This window comes from Vicugna pacos, chromosome 30 (genome assembly GCF_048564905.1).
Source record: "Vicugna pacos chromosome 30, VicPac4, whole genome shotgun sequence".
NCBI lineage: Eukaryota > Metazoa > Chordata > Mammalia > Artiodactyla > Camelidae > Vicugna > Vicugna pacos.
This window is the reverse complement of record NC_133016.1, coordinates 28,056,520-28,071,664: the sequence shown is the minus strand read 5'-3', so window position 1 is coordinate 28,071,664 and position 15,145 is coordinate 28,056,520.

The window sequence follows — 15,145 nt, the reverse complement described above, 5'->3', positions numbered from 1 at the left end:
GGAATCAAAAAACTGGCAAATGTGAAAAAGTGCATAATTTGTTTTATTGAACAGGCTGCTTATGTACGTTTGGAGGACCAGGTTCAAGGACTCAGCATCCCTCCAGGACAATAGCCTCAAGAGAAGAACAGACAGAGCAGGAGGAGATCTGGGGTTTCTCCCAGGAATGAGGTGGAACAGGGATTTCTGCAGATTTGCAAGGAGTCCCCGACCACTGAGCATGGGGTTACAGCCCCACGAGACCCCTGTCATGTTTGGCTTGGGCTCTGGTTCTGGCCTGCTCATGTATTCTTCCAGCAGAGTTCCAGAAACTCAGAGGGTGGACTTAGAGGGGCTGCGTTTGGAACCTAGTGAGGAGTTGGAGGGTCCTTTATATTGAGTCCCTTCATCCTAATCACCGTAGCTGAAGCCCAACACCCCCCAGGCCCCCATGGTTGCCGTGGAGGGAGAACAAGCCTGGCAGGCGACCTAGGGGTCCCACTACTGTGTCCTTCCCTTGTCTTCGTTCCCTTTCACCCCGGAAGGTGTGATTGTCTCGTGTCATGGTGGCCTCCACAATGTCCCTCCCAGTAATCTCTCTTCTCCATCAGGTGGGGTTCCCAACCCCGCTCAGCCTTCTCTGCATGGATGCTGAAGGACCAGGCCCACCTGAAGTTCTGAGCTCGAGCAGTAAGGTGGAAACAAAGAAACCAATGGAAAAAAGAAGCAAGTGATTGTGGCAAAGCTCCCCACCACAGAGAAGCTGCCCTGAGTGGAAGGGAGAGTGTGGGCATGCCCGTTTGTTTCCTATCTCCCAGTGCTCTTAGCTTTCTTATTGCCTACCTGCATGGTTACAACAAAATGATCTGCAAAACTGAAAATATTTACTCTCTTGCTTTTACAGAAAAGGCTGGCCAGCCTCTGGTCCGGTACCAGGCAAGAGATTGGAGTTCCTTTCCAGTTTGGAAACATCTTGGCAGGCCCAGGTTTGCAAAGGTCTTTAAGAGTAGTTACGGAGTTTTGCTTTTAAACTTTTTTACGGCTGTATATACTTGTGAGATGTGGTTGTGATGTATAATTCTGAGCCGGGATTTTCTCAAACTGTTTCTCACTTCTTATACCAGACATTCCTAAATTCCAAGTGGAACTGCATATTAAGGAAGCCATGGGATTTAGCAAAAGGATACAGATCTCATTTCCTTTTAAGCATCGGTGTACCTCCATCATGGCAGTATTTGTTATGTGTTATTGATAGGGGAACTAAGTAGTAAACAGATTAATAGAAAATAGGGGATTTTAGGTACACAGGTTCATCTTTTCAACATTGTCTGTAATATTTGCAGTTTAAGATGACCATTCCTGAGAAACAGGCAGCCTCTTAGAATGAAATAGCATTTCCTCTGAACCATAATTCATTTTTATTTTGTAGACAGCAGGAAGGGTAATAACACGTCACACATTTGGGGACGTCAAAGAGAAAATGTAACTTTCTGGGAGCGCACTCCCCCGCCTCCCCCTGCCCTTTTTACTGTCCCATTCTCCCTGGAAGGCTCTTTCTTATCTTCTGCTCATGGCTCCAGTAACTCTTTCTTCCTCCTTGTTCCTCAGCTGGTAAGGTTAGTTTTCTACTTTGAACAAGCAAACAAGCCGACAGAAGAGAAATTTCACAAGCAACTCCCAGCACATCCGCTCGCCTTCTGATGTCTGTGACCTCACTCTCGGTGCCCCACCGCTTATTAAAAGTGGCATCGAAAGCCAGTTCCTCCAAAAGTCCCCGAGGCCCCATCCCTCCCATCTTCTCTGGGTTGTCACTCCCAAAACCATCCTCTCTTTCACTGCCTCATCTATTTTGTTCTCCTGCTAGTTGGCACCATCAGTATATAAACGTCCATCCTCTTAAACCAACAGCACTCCTTGACCCTAATTCACCCCCACCAATTGCCACCCTGTGTCTTTGCAGCAAATCTTTAAGGAGTTGTTTAAACTCACTGTCTGCATCTTCTCTTGAGCCATCCCCTTTTACACCCATTCTGGCTTTTCGCCTGATCCCTCGCTCTATGGAAACTGCCCTGTCAAGGCCATCAGTGACCCCATGTTGCTAAATATAGTGGTCAATTTTGACTCCTCATCATGCTTGGCCCCTCGGCAGCATTTGACCCAGCTCTTCCATCCCTCCTACCCCGTGTTCCTGCTTCACTCAACCCCCAGCCCATCTCTCTGTCTGTTTCTGCTTTTGGCCTGCTGGCTGGTCCTTTGCCAATGTCTCCTGTTTTTTTCCAAACATATACTGTGGGTGTTCCCCAGGGTGGGTTCCTGGGCCTCTCCTCTCTCTCTCTGCTATTCCTTTGGTGGAAGCAACCCAGCCTTGGAAATTGGCATGCCATCAATTTCTCGATTTCTCCAAAATTCCCTGATTTCCCCTTTCCATCTGAGCCTTTATCCCTGAGACTCACATCACATTCTTTTCCTTTCATTCATCTTGCTTTCACATTCATACATATGTTCTACTATGAAATTACTTTTCCAAATTTTGAATCAGTACATATATATCATGTAAAATGCTCAAATATGTATTATTTCCACTAAGATGCTAATTCTACCTTAGAACATTTCTGCACTTCTGTATTTATGTGAATAAAGCGAATAGTATTTCTACAAGCCTCATAGTTAAACACTGTTAGTTTGGGGCTATTATGTAACATGAAATAATGGTACATCAACATAGTCGTTTTTCATTTATTTTTATGTAACACCGAGATGAGGTTTTTGCCCTGAAGACTGGTTTTATTGAAATTTTACCTACGTTACGGACAGTCAGTTTATGTGAAAGCCCTCATTTCTCCCCTTTTTGATATATGCTCCATTTGGCTATATATAACATATAACTTGGCATGAAACAAAATTCCCAAATCATTCACATAATACAATTAATATGTTTAATTATATTTTTTAAATGTTAAAAAGAAAAAGAAAACAGATTCCTCTACCTATTAGGCACTTCTGTGGCAATATGTAACACACCCCTTAACCATGACATTGAAGAACTGAGCTGATACCAGCCCCTTTCCACCTGCTCAGCCCCACCTTTTCCCATCCCCTTTCCCATCCGGAGAGGACATCCCTCCCATTGTCCAGGCCCAGATGTTGGAACCATGTCCTTTCTCTCTCTTTCTTTTACACTCACAGACAGCAAATCCAGCTTGTTAGAAAATTCTGGATATTCTGTCTTAATTAAATACCTGCTCTCTGCTCCCCGCCCTCCTAAGAGCCACCTTCAGCCTTTCCTGGATACCAATAGCCTTCTGTTTCCATCTTTGCTTTCCTACAATCTCTCATCCACACAGAGTCAGAGGGAGCCTGTAAAAACATACATTGGGGGTGGTGGGTGTTGCTCAGTGGTAGGGCGCATGCTTAGCATGCTTGAGATCCTGGGTTCAATCACCAGCACATTCATTAAAATAAATAAATTACTTCCCCCCAAAAAACACAAACACAAAAGCATAAGTTGGACTACATCACCCCTCCCCTCAAAACTCACTAAACGGGTCACCATGTCATTAGGAGCCAAAGTCGTCACAAAGGCCTCAGGACCCGGCGTGCTCTGCCTCTCTGCCCACACTCTCCCCCTCACTCTGGGGGCCTCTGGCTCCGGCTCTTCCTTCTTCCTCCGGATCTATTCTGCTTCAAGTTCATTACTCCGTGAGATCTGCCAGGATTGCCTTATTCTCTCCTGCCTGCCTCCCACCCCACCGCCATCACCCGAGTTTGCTCATATCACTCTTTTTTAAAAATTTTTCCAAACTCTTGCTACCCCAACATGCTGCCTGTTTCCTCTGCTAAAATTCTGAGCCCCCAGTGATGGGGAGTCATGTCTATTTTGTTGACTGATAAAGCCCGAGAGCCTTGGGAACGGTCTAGTTAGGAGATTCCCGTATGTAGTAGGAGCTTATACACATTTGCTGAATGAATGTAGATGCCCTGGTCCAATCCGATGGAGCACTTCTGTGACGTGCTCAAAGAATAACTCTCCTTTCCACCTGAGAGGGGGTGACAACTTCCCTGCTGATTAAAGGCAAGAACTTTTTGCTTTATGCTGTTAACCTTAGGCGGGGAGACTGGGGGATCTTCATATATATTTTTAAATTTGGTTCACTCTGCAGTTGGTCTTTGGTCTCTGTATAATTTTGAGAAACTCTTTATGAGTGATCATTCTTTGATCAGATTGAACAGGTTCCAGGGGGAAGGACCAAGCCTGTCCCATCAGCCATCCTGTGTCTTGTCCTGGGACCCAGTGGATGCTCAGCATGTAAGTGAACCGACAGGAGTGAGTGAAGAGATGGGAGCATCTCATTATTGTGGCGGATCTCTGTCCAATGCCTTGAGATTTGGGGAAGGGTTTACGAGTGCAGAAGGGAGAGGTCAGGTCCTCTGTGCTTTTCCTGAGTGCCCTGGCCTTACCCATTCCCCCAGCCCCCTCTGGGCAGCCAAGCCAAGGAGCTGGGCCACCAGGGGTTGTGCTGATCAATAATCCACCTTCACCCCAATTCCGGGGGTAGGTACACATGGTTGTAGACACTGGAGTCAGGTCCTTGGAGGAATTCCTCACCGAACTATGTTTTGGACCTTTTATTTTTCTCTAGAACCTCCAGCTGAAGAAGATTGTCTTAGACACATGAAAGTTGAGGACACCTTCTGTCCCCTCGCAACCCAGGTGGGCCTGGGAGTCTGCTTTTTCTATAGCCGATGGGCTCGTGTTGATTTGGGCATCCCTGTGCCTGAATTCCTGCAGTACACTCGGTGGTAAGGATGGGGGTGCCTGGCAGGGAGGGAAGCGGGTTGGGAGACTGTACAGCTGGGCTGATGTTAACCTGGGGTGAGCGGGAGCTTGCTGATGCATGGCATCTCGGGGCAGGGAACTCTCCACACTCAAGAGGGGTTCCCACTCCCACAGGGTCCCTTTGATCAGGGTGCTGGGCTGTCAGGGGACCACAGGGGTCCCAGTGAGGATTAGGGTGCCTTCAGGCAATGGGAAGTGTGGGGTCCAGTGGCAATTGAATTAACTGTGCACCCAAACCCAGCCCCCACCTCTTTCAGCCTGTTTCCTAATCTGCAAAACTGGAATGTTATTAAACATCTCGCGGGGTCATTGATGGGCTGGGACAGACTACACAGTCAGGAGCTGGAATTCTTCTGTCCCCTGATTGTTTGCCTTCTTTCTGACTATTTGCTCTCACAAGCTCAGTCTCTCTGTCTCTCGCTCTTTCACTTCTAAGTTTCTCTCATGCTCTGGTTTCATTTGATTTCCAACCACCGCCCCTCCCCTCCGCCAAACTCCAGATGAGTGAACTTGATTTCTATGTGTCAGTTCCAAATTCCCAGGAAAGATGCTCTGTCACCCTCTGGATCTTCTGTCCAACCCATGAGTTGTGGCCAGGTGAGCGAGTCCCTCTGGGACCAGCAGAGGGTCTCTGCCCAGCCCCCAGCCACCACTGTGGGAGCACATAGCTCTCCGTGGAGGAAGTACTGGCTGTGACCTTGTGTCACTAAGTGTGAATTTATGTCTTCTCTTGAACCACCTTCATCCTCCTAAACAAAGATGAAAATTAAACACTCCCGGGATTTGTGTCATGGAACACTCAGGGTGGGGGCTAATGGGGTTGGAATTTCTGCAGTATTTAAGGGGCTACAGTGAATCCCCAACGAGAGCCTGCAAAGGGAACAGCACCAGCCCCACCCGGCACTTAGGGCGCTGAGTCTGCGTGACGTTGAGCCAGGCTTCTGACCACAGCTCAGGGGTCTGGTCTGACCAGTTAGCCTTTGAAACCAACCAGCTTTGGATTCCTCAATCCCACCCTGAGGTTTTACCTGAACCATCAGCTTCTGTATCTCTGAAGACAGATGCTGAGGACCCTTCACGTAAGCCGTTCGCACAGCCCTGTTCAGGCCTTTGTGCTGCACGGTCTGCCCGGCGAGCTGACCGAGGTTGGTATTTTACTGATGTTAGAAGTAGTCTGGTTTCCCGATGTCCTGTTTCACTGAACAAGCAACAGAAGCCACTTCTCGCTGATAAAAGCAGAAAAGGGACATAATGAAAAGATACTGGGAGGGTGTGTGGAGTGGCCAGGACCGGAGCCAACCCAGGAGCTGTAGGAGGTGTTAGGGAGCCCCAGGCACCAGGCTGGGAGGGGTGCTACCGGGCCCCCTGCCACCCCAGAAGGGACCCCCCTCCACCCGACCCTCCACCTCACTCACTGCAGGTTCATGTCCCGGCAGGGCCAGGTCACACTGAAGCCACCAGCACACACCTCAGTGGGGGAGCTGGCCCCGTCTGAGCTGCGGGCGTGCCTGGTGTGGGGAGAGGCCCAGTTAGAGGAAGGCAGTTCTCCTACTGTTCCGAGTTAAGGTGCAAGTCAGTGCCCATCACTCAGGAGAGCCAGGCTGGACGGACCTCATTGTGGTGACTAGGCTGTCTGAGTTCACTTATTACTTTCTACGTTTGAAGGCCCTGGAGGGAGAAAAAGTGAAGGTTCTAGTACTTATTTTGTGTTTCCCACGTACCAGGTGTGGTAAGCAAGCCACTTCAGACAAGGCCCAGAGCAACCACGTAAATAGGCCATGGAGCAAGTCGTGCAGTCAGGCCTCTGTGGTCCCGAAACCCGGGTCCCCATCCGCTCCATAGTTACCAGTGGAAACTAGGGGGATTTATGGGACTGTGTGCTCCTGTGGGGGCTGGGATATGTGTGTTTAAGTCCACATCTTCAGAAACTCGGCTAGAACCACAGCCACTGATTGCACGGTGGCAGAGGAAGGGAGGATTCCAGCCTCTGGTCCAGCTCGTGTGGAGCTCAGAAGTTCTTCCTCCTGTCCTGAAAATAACACCAGATCTGAGGGAACTGCAAACCCACTGCTCTTCTTAGATCCCAGAAGACTGAGAGGGAAAGCTGCTCCCAACTCAGAGAGGTTGCAAAGGGAACAGCGGGCAGGCTTGGCGAGTCACAGCTCCCAAGGCAGAACCTGCTTTTGTAAGAACCCTGGGGGCAGGCAGATTTAACAGGTCCCTGAGGCCAGCAGGAGGCTCAGTGTGGGGAAATCAGAGTGTGACAAGTCCAGGGGGCCAGTCAGAGGGGCCCCATGCTCTTTTTCATGTATTTTACATCCAGGACCGTGTCCTGTTCTCAGAATGAAGGTCAGAGGATAACTCCTCATGCTTCCTGCCTGGAGAGGAGAAAATAACTGTATTGAAATACACCCAGAACATTCTGTTTCATTGGGGGAAGTTGTTTTTTGTTTGTTTTTTTAATGAGAAATTATTTTACCAGAGCCTAACCAACCTGGGAGAAGGGAAATCCCTTCTGTGTCACCCAAATTGGGGTGGGGGGAAAGAGACACACTTGTGGAGGTCACAGCTCAGGGCACAGGCTCAGTGAAAACTAATCACAGGACTGCAGATGCCCTGCTCTGTCCCGCTCCCCCAACACCTTACCTCCATGTCAGTAGGGCCCGTGTGTAATAACAGGAATAATACTAACAGAAGTAAATGTCTCAGGAGTTTCTAGGGAAAACCCAAAGACAGCGGGGAGATGAAAACAAGGACACACAGGCTGTTTTAGCCTCTCACACCAATAGCTGTAGCAAACTACACACAGCCCAGCCCCAGTAGATAAACAGACAACCTCACAGAAGAAATTATTTATTTTGGTTCTCTTACCCAGTGCATTCCATGGTGCATCCTCGCCTAGAATTGAGTGGAAGCAAGTCCATCTCAGAAGGGACATAACTGAAGAGGGATGGCTTCCCAGACTCTGAGGGGCAGAGAGAGCACCAGCCTGGGTTAGAGAAAGGTGAGGGGTGGGGTAGGGTGTGGGCTGCCTTCTTCCCCATATAAGGAACCTTCCTGAGGCCAGCACAGTAGGAGGGAGGGCCATGGGGTGGAAGAAGCCAGACTTCATCCTGAGAACTGTTGGGATGCCTCAAAGGGACCATTCAGGTGCCCAAACTGGGCCCTGATTGAGGGAGCCAGTCGGTCTGACTCAGAGCCCAGGACTGAGGTGGGCTCACAGCAGGCCGGTATTACTTGGCCGGATCCATTTCACTTCTCCGAAGCCCTGTGTAAAACATGAAGCGTGGACGGCCTGGTGAGCACAGCTCTGCCCTCAAGACCGGTTTCAACTCCTCTCTTCCCAGAGAACAGCATCTCTGAACCCGTCCTGGGTGACCTCACAGAGATCACCCTAGTGGCCCAGGCTAGTGACCAGGAACATGTACCTTCCTGCAGGCAACCCCTGACGTCCACTGATGCATCATATACTGGCAAAGAGTGAGTCACTGTGCATTGGTCTAACAGCAGAGACTCTGCCAAAGGCCCAAGAGGTGGTGTGTGGGACATGCAGGGGTGCAGGAGTGTAAGCAGTGCAAAAGTGTAACTGGTGACAGGGGTGCAGGGGCTGTGGAGGGCGCAGGCATTTCAGGGGATGTGGGGGTGGAAGGATGCAGAATTGCAGAGAGTAGCAGGGGTGCAGAGGTGCAGGGAGTGTAGGGATGCAGGGAGGTGCTCAGGGACCTGGCCAGGATAAGAAGGCAAGTGCACATCCTTGCAGTCAGCCTGACCCCGGTGGGCTATTGCAATGCTTTTGGGCGGCGGCGGCGGCGGTGCCGGTGGCGGTTGGGAGGCTGCCCGGGCAAGCCGATCGATTTCTTCTCTTCCCTGCAGCCTGGCCTCGGGTGGGGCTTGGCCGCCGGAGATTCGCCAGATGTTGCACTCCAGGTAAGCTTGCTCCTGGGAGGTGGGGCGGTTAGGTCAGAGGGCGGTGGCAGCGGCAGAGGGGCGGAGCGGGCCTACCCCTGGCGAACGGGTGGAATAGCTGCCTTGTCCCGGCTGCTGGGCCTGGGAGCGGCCTCTTCTTCCCCAGGTCGCCGGACACTCCTGTCCCACTCAGCTTGCTGAGTGCGGAGTAGGGGCGGGGCCGTTAAGGTGCGGGACCCACGGGGGGAGGGAGGCTGCCGCGGGGGAGCCGATCAATTCGCTCCGCTCTCCCCAGAGGCGGAGCCAGGGGCGGCTTCTGCTGCCCTAGAGGCGGGACGCGGGTCTCCAGATGAGCTTGCTCCTGGGAGGCGGCGGCGGAGGCGGCAGGGGCAGGGGATGTGTTCCAGGGAGTTGCTCCATTTCTTCTCTCCCCCACGGCCTGGCTTGGGGGCGACGTCTGCCGCCGGAGATTTGCCTGAGGTCCGACTCCAGGTGAGCTTGCTCCTGGGAGATGGGTGCGGTGCGGTCAGGGGGCTGGTAAGGTGGTGGCTGCAGGCATAGGGAGGCTGCCCCGGAGGAGATTGTGGATTAGCTCCATGTCTGCACCGCGTGGCCTGAATGCGGCCTCTGCTGCTCCAGGTCCCGGGACACCCCTGTCCCACTTTGCCTGCTGGGGGCGGGAGGCAGGGTAGTCAGGGTGCAGGGGTGGCGGTGGTCGGGGGCCTGCAGCGGGGGAGCGGCCCATTTGCTCCCATCTTCCCCGCGTCTTGTCCTGGGGGCGGTCGCTGTTGCCCTGTGTTACGAGACGCGTGTATCCTAGTCGGCCTGACCCCGGGAGTTGGACTTGGTACTTTGGGGGTGGTGGCAGCAGCGGCAGGTTTTCCCATGGAACTTGTCCATTTGCTCCCACTTCCCCCCATGGTTTGCCCTGGGGGCGGTCCCTGTTGTCCCAAGTTCGTCGGACGTCCATCTCCAGGTCAGCCTGCTCCCTAGAGAAGGCCACTGTGAGGTCATGGGCAAGAGTGGTGGCTGCTGCGGGGGTAGGGGCTGCCTTGGGGAGCTGGTGGATTGGCTCCCGTCTCCCCGATGGCCTGGTGTGGGAGTGGCCTCTCCTGCCCCAGGTCACCAGACTCACGTGTCCTACTCAGCCTGCTGGGGGAGGGGCGCCCTGGGCGGTGCCTTTAAGGTGCGGGGGTGGCGATGGCGGGGGTAGAAGACCTGCAGCACGGAGCCTGTCAATTTGCTCTCCTTTTCCCCGCGAACAATCCTGGGGGCGTCCTCTGCTGCCCAAGAAGCCGGATGCCCGTCTCCAGGTCAGCTTGCTCCTGGGAGACGGGCCCGATGTGGTCGAGGGGCAGAGGCAGTTGCGTCGGCCGGCTGCCCCGCCTAATGGGGCCACTTCTTCTCCTCTCCCCTGACCTGGCCTGGGGACGTCCTCTCTGGTGCAAGATTCGCTTGACACCCCACACCTGGTCTGATTGCTCCTGGAAGGTGGGCGCGGTGAGATCAGGAGGTGGAGAGGACAGGGGCTGCCCCTGGAGAGCTGGAGGATAAGCTCCAATCTCTCTGCAGGCCTGACGTGGGGGCGGCCTCTGCTGCCCCTCGTTCCCAGGTCACACTTCTTCGGGTCATATTTCCCCGGGGTTGCGGTAGGGTGCGGGGGCGTCGGGGTGTTGGCGGGGGTATGGAGCCTGCCGCTCGGGAGCTGGGGGTTTAGCTCCCATCTTTTCCGCAGATTGGCCTGAGGGCAGCCTCTGTTGCTCCAGGTCGCAAAGCAATTTCTCTGACAGCTTAGCCACCGGAGGTGGGCAGGATGGGCTGAGAGGGCTGAGGCAGCCGCCAAGGCAGCGACGGAGGGGGCTGTCCCTGGCCAGCTGGTCAATTTGTTCCCATCTCAACCTTTGCTGCCCCAGTTTCGCAGAACGCCCTTCTCCAGTTTATTCTTCTCCAGGGAGGTGGGCGCAGTGCATGCAGCCCGAGGTCTGGGCTCTCCCTTGGGAGGGGCAGAACTCTCTTGTTCTCCTTTGTCTTTATTCTTCAGCGAAGTGGTTACTGGACGCAATTCTTAATTCTGAGAAAGTGTAGCCTGTGTTATGGAAGAGCTGCTGGACAGTGAGGTTTCTGGGTGGATTTTCACATCAGCTGATGCCCCAGGCAGGCAGGAAAGCTATTACTCAGAGCTTCTTAGTCTGGGGTTGGGGATGGCCCCGCCATCCTCACCATGCTTTTTAAAAATGTGTTACTCCCCTCTTTTTCCTAGGTGACATTTTAGGTTATTGGGTCTCAGATTGCTGACACACTCATCCCTGTTCTCAGACATCTTTTAAACTTGGGTGAAGTGATAAGTAGGGGAAGATGATTTACTGAAAGGTAAGAATACTTAAATTCGCATTAAAGCTACATTCTGTCAATCTTTCTAAAATGATTTTCCTCTGATTGTAAATCCACGACCTAGTGAATGTTGTACTCCTGTGTAAATTATTGATCTTCACATCACATTTGTTGAGTGGTCAACGAGATTTGTTAATTAGATTATTCCTGAAAGGAAAAGTTCAGGCTTTTCAGAATTCCTTGTCTGATGTCACCCAGGCAGTCACAGTAGAAGACAGAGCTGATATAAAAATCCCTCAGCTGCCTGAACTGCAAAGCTTCTGGGATTACTGATCCCTGAAATGCAGGTGACTCTTGATGATAATCTGGGGGATGGTTTAAATGATCAGATTCTTCCAGTCCTATAAATGGGTTCCGTGGCCCCAGCCCCGGGAGAACTGGACATAAGGGCCATATCGTGTGTGGTGGGATGGGAAGGCAAGGTGTAAGAGCTGGAATCACTGAGATTCCACACTCGCTAAACGCAGACTCCAGAGCCTAATTGTTGTCAGGTTCTGTTCTGGATTTGAGAGTGTGTTCATACATGATTCTTGCCCTTCTGGAGTCACTGCCTGGGTGGAAGTAACCTTTACATAGATCTGTGGAGGATGACATTTAAGTAGATGGGCTGTTATGGTTCTCAATGTGCCCAGGCTTGCTCTTCCAGGCACTCGTGGGACTAACGCGAGTCATGTTATTCACTCATTCACTGATTTATTACCCTTGAATTGATCACTCGTCCCACAGTAAGTGAAACAAGGTACCAGGAAGCTGAGTTTTGTCCCCTCTCCTATCACTGATTGTTTTTCAGTCGGGCGCCCTGCGTATGCATTGTGAAACGGTGGTATTTCGTGCCCAATGGGGCAGCACTGTCAGTTCTGAGAATCAGGGGAGACACATGGGTAGGACAGCACCCTGACACACATGGCACCCCCCATCCCGTGAGACAGAATTGTCGATGCTCAGGTGACCCGATGTAGACTGCGGTGCTAAACCTGAGCATGTTTAGTTATCCTGGTGGCTATGAAAATACAGACTACCAGTCGCTACCTCTGGAGACTCTGAGGGTGTGCACCCCAGGATTCTGCATTTTAAGAAGCACTTTAACGAATCCTGATGAAGAGATCTGAGTGTCCCACGGAGAAACACTGGTGTGCGAGGCACCAATATTGAGGATTCTCAGGGAACGATGTCTTTTTAGGATGGTCCATGGGCCCTCACTTTAGACTTTTGCCTTGGGTTTAATTGTATGTGTTCAGAAGTGATGTCTTTCAATTCCAGTGCATGTCAGCATGCTCTGTGCAGGGATTTACTCTCAGTAGATGGCAAAAACTATGATTCTTCAGGTCACCGAGCTACACTGTGAACGATATTTTATTTTGGTTTTCTTTGTAGCAATGCAGAGTCTCCCGAGAAGAGATTTAGACTCAACAGCTTTGTGTCAGACTTTGGAAGACCGCTGCTGCCCAAGGTGTTCTCTGGCAGTGCAATGACGAATCTAGGTCCCTCTTTCACTGCTACATCAATGAAGTGGACCACTTGGACAAGGCCAAAGCTGGTATCCCTACCATAGCCCTTTACAGTGTTATTCGGCTCCAGGAAGCCATCAGATGCAGCAGGTGTCCAGAGGAGGAGCCGAACAGACTCATGAAATGTGACATCCCCAACTTTATCAACACGGACCAGAACTCTGCCTTTGTGGAAGATGATTTCCTGATTTTGTAACTACCGATTGTTCTAGAAAATAAGCCAGTTGCCCAGAACTCACACAAAGACTTGAATTGAGAAACGTGCTTTCTCAGGTATCTTTCTGAAGATGTGAAGTCTGTCTTTGTATGGAAGGAAGTCCCCTTTCACAAAACTGAATGTGTTTGTGTCTGAGAGAGGGAAATGGAGACAGAAAGACGAAGAAGCAGAAGAGAGCCCCCTCAGAAGAGATCTAGTTAAGGTGAGTTTTTGTGCCTTTAAAAAACATTTGGGGTTTTAGGGGGAACAAAGTATTTACACTGTCTTATTCTCCTCATTGGAAACCTTGGCCCCGTCGTCAGAGTCAGCGGCCTTGAACGGGGGTTGCACGCTGCGTTTCATCTGGCACTGCGACTTCCACGCTCTGCCTTTAGCACGTTGCTTTGCCTGTCAGGGTTGCCACCCTTTTAACTGTAAGGTGAGGAGTCTGGAGTAGATGATCCACCCCAGCTCTGCTGTTTTGCAAATTTCTGATTTCGTATTCGGATGAGTCTGGGATACACCCAGAGCAGTATAAACCAGGCCCTACCTCCTGCCTATTGCTGGGGCATCCCTCAGGTCTGTGCCTTCTACTCAACCCTTTACTGAGCCCAGCTTTTGTCAGGAGCCCAAGTGCCTACCGGGATGGCAGGGGACTTGTCTTTCGTGGTCACGGTGGCCAAGAATTCTATTGGTGTGCTGAAACAACTCTTCTGAGATCCTCCACCCACCCCTGCTCAAACCTAATGACAGCACTACGGTTCCTTTCCTAGGAGGAGGATCAATCCATGGTGCATTTTATGACAATCCTGTCCCCAGGGATGCACGGAAGTTTATCAGCTGAGTGAGGGGAGGTGCCTCTGTGTCCCTGTATCTCTGTCTGCTGACAGTTCGCTGCCACCGGCTACTGAACAAGAAAAGTGCTATTCACCATGTTGTGTGTTTTCCAAATGTGTAGGTGATGGTCTTGTGGCTCGTGCGTGGGCTTTGATTTGGGATGGTGAAGGGCTTATAAATACCTCATCAACATGTATTCGAGGTGGCCTGGTGCCACACAGATTTGATTCATGAAGGCATCAAGCCTGCACACTGGTTTGGAAACAACTTGGTTTTGATCATTCACACTGCGTGCATGACTCGCTGCTAATCTCTGGGTGGTTTTTTCATTTCAGATTTATTCACCCCATGTCTTGCTTAAGCTGAAAAATACATTTATTTCACCAGAATATTCTCTGATTCTTTGTTTACACACATCCAGTTTTTTTAATTCCTTTAAAAATGATTCTGTGTTTATAATGCCTCCTAATTTCTATCATCTCTATGTTGCCAGTGGCCTGAGACATGCACCAGATTTGATGCCGGAACAGTTCCACCAAAAGAAATCCCTTTGCCGTAATATCTTTTGAGGAAAATATTATTCTTTAAGGCTCTAACAGTAAATCGTAGAAGAAAGCATGGAACATTTCTTGTAGTTAATACATGTTCATGCGAAAAGAAATGATATTTTCATTAAACAATGTTGATTTTAATAACTTTTACAAATGTGAACATTATTATTCATAATTTAAGTAACCAGATAAAACCACAGTTATTTATTATGAAGATTGAAAACTATTTACACGGTCTCTTAATTAGAAGTAGCTTTATTAGAAGACTGAAGGGTATTTAAAAGATGGAAAAATACCCATGATGACACCATCATTTTTATTAACTAAATATCAAGAACTGTGCAGGGATAAGATTTAACCCTCTGCAAACTGCCAAGTTAGCATGAGGTAGTTTGTGGATGCTGCCAGAGGACAGGACACTCCCCCAGGATCAGAGACAAAGGACTCCCTGCCAGCACAGAAGGCAGCCTGTGGTTCAAGTTCATATTGGTTCCTGAGTTCCTTTCCTATTGCTGTTGTAACAAAGGACCACAGACTCAGTGGCTTAAAGCAATACACATTCATCTTCTCACTGTTCTAGGGTGCAGTATTGCAAAGTCAATGTCAGTGGGCTAAAACCAACGAGTGGCCAAGGCTAAGTTCCACACCGAGGCTCTTGGGAGGGATTCGTCATCCTACCTTTCCCAGCTTGCAGAGGTGCTCACACTCCTTGGCCCAGGGCCCTGTGTCACTGTGACCTCTGCTGCCACTTTACATCTCTGTCTCTGACTATATAGATATAGAGGAAGAGTCTTCTACATCTGGTATGGACCCTTTTTCCTACATGGACATTGTATCCTTATTTATGTGCAGATGAAAACCCCTTCCCTCCAGGGTGCGGTGGCATCAGCTCACAAGGTGACCACTCTGGGCTTTAAGTGTCCTCTTTGTATTGTCATCA